Raw genomic sequence first — 6,591 nt, forward strand, 5'->3', positions numbered from 1 at the left:
GAGCGCACATTGCTGGCTCATGTCCTGCTTTTCATCCACCAGTACCCGCAAAGTCTTTCTCACAGGGCTGCTCTCAATCCCTTCATGCCCCAGCCTGTATGGATACCGGGGGGTTGCCCCGACCCCGGGGCAGGACCTTGCACTTAAGGTTAAGCTTCTACCGATGAACCACTTACATTTCATTGTCAAACACACATTGCTGGTAACATTCAAATATTTTCTTAATTTTTATATCTTCTTGAGGTACAGCTTCCTTACAATATGTAGAGAGTTACTGTTAACATCTTACTGTTCTCTGGTACTGACTTTTGTAAAACACAAATAGCTGCAGTACTGCAAAGATCTGTTTTAGTTGTACTTATGCTTACTGTGGCAGCTGCTCTGGGTGAGCTGCATGAAAGTGTGTATCTTTCACATCTGCTTATGCTGGGATACTGGTTATGTGATGTGCCTTTAATTTTAGGAATATAGATTATAGATTATTAAATTATAATTTTAAATTATAATTATAATTTAAATTATAATTTTATATTAAATTTTAAACCTTACAAATAGTTACAGTGTCTTTGGAACATTAAAAATCAATTAACTTGTGATAGTGTTATCAATCAGAAATACACAGAAGAAAGCAGTAGTGTCTGATTGGCTTATTGAATAGATCTTTTGAAAGTTGTTTGGAATGTTTAGATGCTGAAGATGCAAGCTTTGACATTTATGTGACTGTCCAAACAAGTGATATTACTGGGAGTGGATTTTTCAAAAGAATCTATTAATTTTTACTGGAAACTGTTCTAGTTTATTTAAATGTTTTCGAAGATTTAATCCTTCCAAGTGTTTGAGATTTTTGGCTTGGTGTTCCTACTTTTATATATATATAAAAAAATAAATACACACATGCACATTTTAAAAATATATAAATAAATATTAAAAAAATTAATCTAGGAGGCTTTTGCTTTGAGCTACTTTGCTGTAGATCAGGTTGCCTTACAAGGTGAGTGCTCTGGTAGGAACTTTTCTTTCACAGGGAAAAGTCTTTTTACTGTTAAAGAAAAGGACTTATTTTATTTCGCCATTAACCTTCTGGCTTCTGTAGGAAGAAAAGGACAAAGGATCAACTAGTGAACTGTTAATGTGGAGAAGTGTAATGCTTTTAGTTTTTATTTCTCGCTGTTTTTACTAGGAAGATACGAAGAAGCATTTCTGCAGAAGGCAAAGGTAGTGATGTAAAAAACTGTGAACACAGCAATCTTTCGGTCCATTTTTCTCAAGGTTTGTGTCACAGAACAAATTGAGGTTACACCAACAAGAAAATAAATGGAGTAAAAGTGTATGTCACTTAAATTGCTAAAGTTTTCTAAAGGAGAAGGGCTGGCCTTTGGTGAAGGGTTTCTCCCCAGCTTCCATCATGGATGAGAGGCTCACACTCGGGAAATTGTTTGGGGATAGCTGCCAGTTCTGCATCTCTTTTTAGGGTTACTGTTGTGGGTTGGGTCAGAGCTTTGGGAAGCAGCTCCTGAAATCCCTTGTGCGTTGGGGAAAACCAACATTGCTCCCCCGTTTTCCTGGTGTACCAGGCCTGCCATTCAGCACATCCCTTGCAAATAGCAAGTGAAAGAATTTGGAAGACCGTGAAGTGGGCAGCTGAGGCAGGGCCGCCCGCAGTCCACCCGCCCTGCGAGTCGTGGCCGGTGGGGCCTTTGTGTGTGTGTCAGTCCCGGTTTGTGCGGTGGAGATAATCCTTGCTTTCTCCAAGGCTTCCTCCGGTTTGAACCGGGCACCTGCGTGCTTGCATTTGCATGCTGCTTGGCATTAAGGGGTGCCAGCTGTGGTTGAGGCTGGCTTACATTGTCACAATATGACGGGCTAGAAAATAGCTTTTCTTTGTCCGTCCTGTCCTTTACTAGATATAGGAGGAGGTTATGGGAGAAAAAAATGTGGGGGGGCTTTTTGTGTTGGTGTGGGGTTTTTTTTTCCCCTCCAGTCCCTATTCTGGAGGGGTACAGAATAGCACAAATTTGGCTTCCCATTAGGAGAAAGTTGTGAATAGTTTCAGCTGGACTCAGAATGCTCCATTTTGCTAAAACTGTGTTCTTACGCTCTTTAAGTAGCCATGAAATGCTAATATGTTTCTACTTTTTAGTAAGAGGAAGTTTCATACAAAAACCCAAATTTTGTTGGAGGAAAAAGTGGCCGTTTCATTAAATATACTATATCTGAGACTGAATTGTTCTTTTGTTTCTGTTTTGTTTTGCATTATCTTTAGTTTTTATTTTCATTGCCTTTTCCATTTTACCTGGCAAAACAAAGGTTTCTAAAAATAATAATTAGAATAACCTCTTGGGCCATAGTAGCTCTGATTTTTGTGGTGATGTATGAAAGCTCTGAAGGCAACAGTGTTTTGACTTCTACGCATGTCATCGTACATCTGGGGTTTGTCGGCACCAAAGATCACAAGATTATGTTAGCTGCATCAGTAGGAGACACGCTCATTAAGTGCTTATATTCATCATTTCTCAGCAAAACAATCATTGCCAGTGGCAATGGAAAATCATGAGAATATGAGATTTTGTATCAGTATGTTGTCAGCACACCTCTTTAGTACAATGGTGTGGGTTTGTTTTTCTTTTTTTTTAAACTTCTCCCTAACTGAAATTTTTCGTTAAAGAGTTTTTGTTTTCAGTCACTAAGTAACTGCTGGCCTCTAGTCCTCAGCATTTTGACTTCTGAAAATACGTCAGCTCCTGCAGAACAGTGGTTGCTCACAAAAGACTTTCCAAAAGTGGGACAACTTGAGGAAAAATACACTCTGAAAGTACAAGGAAATATGGGGGGTGTACATAACCAAATATATTCATAGGGCTGGTTTGGGAAAAGGCTGCTGCTTCCACATTGGAAAAAAGGAGGGATTTGTTAAACTCCTCTATTACTGTGGAAGAGAGGGAGGTTTGTTTGGCTTTTTTTGACTAACAGGGGGGAGAAGCAGTGGACAATCTTGCAGAGCACCATTTCTCCCCGCACGGCATGCAGGAGGGGATGGTCTCACAGGTAGCTTTTCCTAGAGCAGTGGGATGTGCAAATAAACGCACGCTTGGGATGTGAGTGTCCGGCAGCAGTGCCACATGTGCTAGTGTGTGCACTCGGGTGCATCCTCCACCTTCGACCTGTAGCCACAGAAGTGCGGTAACAGTCGCCTGTTGAAATAAATGCCTAACCGACAATGTGAAAATAAACTGTTTTTTCTTATAGCTGTGCTTAGTCAGGCTTTGTGATTTATGCAGAGACATAACGTTCCCCTGTGGAACGTGCGTCTCCGAGCAAGACCATGGAAAAATGAGGGTGGAGGTGCCCTTTCTATTCATGTTTACTCGTGGTACATCAGCCCTGTACAGAATTTGTCAGGCTTCAAAATAAAGTCCTTGAAAAATGAAGCAAAAAACCTGCAATTTAACGCTCTTGAATCCCAGAATATTCTAGTTCTTGTGGCCCAGCACTCCCGGGCGGGAAGCTGCTTTGTCGAGCTACGTGTCGCTCGTGACGCATCGTTTGTCACCGTTCACGTCATGGCGTACGCACCGTTCACGACCACTCGTGCGGAGCTGGTAGCAGCGCGCTGTAGTTGACCGCCCCGGCCGGTTTGCCCTGCCAGGGCTTTTGACTGCTGGGCCTGAAACTCCCTGTTGTCTTCTTCAGCTTACTTTCTTTTTTTTAAAATAAAAAAGGCAGTGGAGGCATTTCCAATGGTGAGATTCAGGGAAACGATGCCATTTTACCTCTGTTAAGTGTGCGCGTTGATGCTTGCCAGGCGATGGCACGGATGCACAGGTACCGCTCCGCAGAGCCTCGTATGTACAAAACCAGTCTATAGTAGCCCGGCGAAGCGGCAACCTTTGGTGAGCCCGCGTTTCATACGCGTGGCATGCCCATGAGGCAACCACGCAGAGGCGATTTGCGAAGGAGGTGGGGGGTGACGAGCCGTCGAGCCTCCCCGTCCTCTCTTCCAGTGCTTCGTGCTGCAGAAGAGAGGAGGACAGGCTGCAAAGCAAGCGGTGAAATCACAGAAACGCCGTGCAGCTCACGCCTGCCCAGCACTGCGTGTGCCTGCGTCCTCCCTGGCAACTGGAAATGCAGCGTCTGGGAGGGTTTGCCCTCCAGTTTCCCTTTTTAGCTCTTCTCAGTTTAAGCTTTTTATTTACGATGGAAGAACTGAAAGCAAAAAGCTTCATTCCCTGTCCCTGCTCTGCCCTTCACCCGCCTCCCGCTACAGATGAAGGGACGGGCGCCAGAAGAGAAAGCGAAACTGTGTGGAGAGGAGCGGGATGGCGTGGGAGGGTAGGGGCAGGGAGGGAGAGAGGCTCTCAGGAGGATGGGGACAGAGGCAGAGATAAAAGAATTAGAGGTTGCTTCTGGCCAAAGTCTGGAGCGGAGGTCAAAGTTCCCGGACCTCACTATTCCTCTGCTGTCAACAGATAGCTGAAACCACTTCCGGTTCACAGAAAGGCTGAGGAATAGCTTCAAGGCCAGAAACTCTGGTAATTAATGTCATCTGGTCTTTACCGTTCGTGTATTTCGCCCTGATCCTTTCTTTACTTTTACGTTGGGAAAAATCACTTGGATTTTTCCAAAGCATATTTTGAAGGAGGGCATCTGTTTTTGGTTTGAAGACATGAGGAGGCAGAAAACTCATTAGTTCTCTAGGTAATTTGTTGCAACTGTTCCAAATACATTCCCTACTTTAATTTGGATCTGTCCTCTGTTAAATTCGAGCTATTATTTCTGTTAAGCCTTTTCTCTGTTGGATCAAAGATCTTCTCAGTACCTGGCATTTGGTCATCATGAAGCAGTCAAGCCAACACCCAGCTTTGTTTTGATAAACCAAAGAAATCAAACTGCTTGAGTCTCTCATTTTAAGACACTCTCTCCTGCTTTCAGGTAATTTTTTGTAACCTTTCTAGTATACTGACACCAGAACAACGCACAGAAAAAGGTCTTTCAGTATTGGTGTCACCAGTGCACAACACAGCAGTAAATCACCTCCTTCTGCAATCTTTCATCTATTCATGAAAAGGTATCGCTGGTCCTTTTTTAATCACAGCATCGCATCAAGCATTGCTGTTGAATTGCTTGCCGATACAAGGAGCTCTCACTGCTGATGAATAATATCCCGTTAGTACAAACAGGAGAAGTGTTACTTAGACCCCTACTAATAAGACAGGTAAGGGATAGTATAACTGCTTATATTGCTATTTTTCCTAAAGATTTTTTAAGCTTTTGAAAGAATATTAGGACTGCACACTCGAGTACTCAGGGATAGAAGGAAATGTTAAAATGAAGATTACTTGTGACTTCTAATCTGTGCTTTTGCGCATGTGATATCTGAAATAAATACCTTTTTTTCCAAAAAGCTTTGAATTATTCATCAAAGACTTTAACGGTGCTTTGGGAATGAATTAGGAAGGTATTCATTTCCTGCAGATGTGTAATCAAAGAGGCAAAAGAAAGAAAGACTCTTTTCTTCTTGGCCATTTCCATACTGCTGAATAAAAGACAGTCATGGACCAAGCTTGGATGCTGGACCTCTGACTGTCTGCTCGGCTCGTGCATTAGTGCCCCGATAGCCAACTCTTTCCAAGATTTGCTATGGAGGGACCAGCCCCGCGCAGTGCAGACACCGGCCAGCCAGGGCCTCTCAGCTGGGGCGCCAGGATGTGGCCCCAAGACTGCTTTTCGGCAGTGATCTGGCCGTACCCTCTCAGCGCTGCACCGGAGGTTGGGTCCCCTCTGCCACTGAATTCCCCGAGGGCCAGGAAAGGTGTGGGTCACTCTTGCCATCTCACTCTGATTTTCTGTAGGAGTACCCAGGCACACGGATGTATAACAGTTATGTGCTGTGGTAGTGTCTGAAATTTCTATTTTTAAGCTCAGGATAATATTACCTGTAATAGCAATTCCCTTCTCAGGGGTTTTGTGACGTTAAACAGAAATTTTGTGGAGCACTGAAATACGAAGGGTGATAGCCATGGGGACATTGAGAAGAAAATCTCATTTTTGTTCGGTATGGGATTTGGATAGCACATGCTGAATAAGGCCTCAGGTCTTATGTGGAAGAGGAGGATAAAATTAAGAGATAACCTTAATTCTGGTATTTTTTAACTTCTGTCTGATTGATTTTGCAGGCTTGATGCAGGTTTCTAATGTGATTTGGCAGGTTCTGGGAAAATAACCCCGAGTGTTGTTGCTTTATTGCTTTTATGTCACACAATATTCAGGCATTTTTCATTCAGCTTTATCTTCTTTACACCATCTTTTTGTTAGCATTGCTGCTTTCTAGGTTTCTTCTTGCCAGCAAGCATCTCCATTTCCATTTATTATTATGAACAATTAGCTTGTTCCCTCAAGATGAACCCCCTGCTAGGAAGCAGATCCAGGCTACTTTCATGTCTGTCTAACTAAGCCTTTCTGTTTTAGTCACAGGCTCCTCCTCTGCAACTGGGAAACTTCTCTGCCACTACAGATGTGGTGACATATGTTTTTTTAAATGACCATCACATACTGAAGTTGATACCTCACAGGGATCCAGAGGAAAAATCACAT

This window comes from Aptenodytes forsteri, unplaced genomic scaffold, assembly GCF_000699145.1.
Source record: "Aptenodytes forsteri isolate BGI_AS27 unplaced genomic scaffold, ASM69914v1 Scaffold32, whole genome shotgun sequence".
Classification (NCBI taxonomy): Eukaryota; Metazoa; Chordata; class Aves; order Sphenisciformes; family Spheniscidae; genus Aptenodytes; species Aptenodytes forsteri.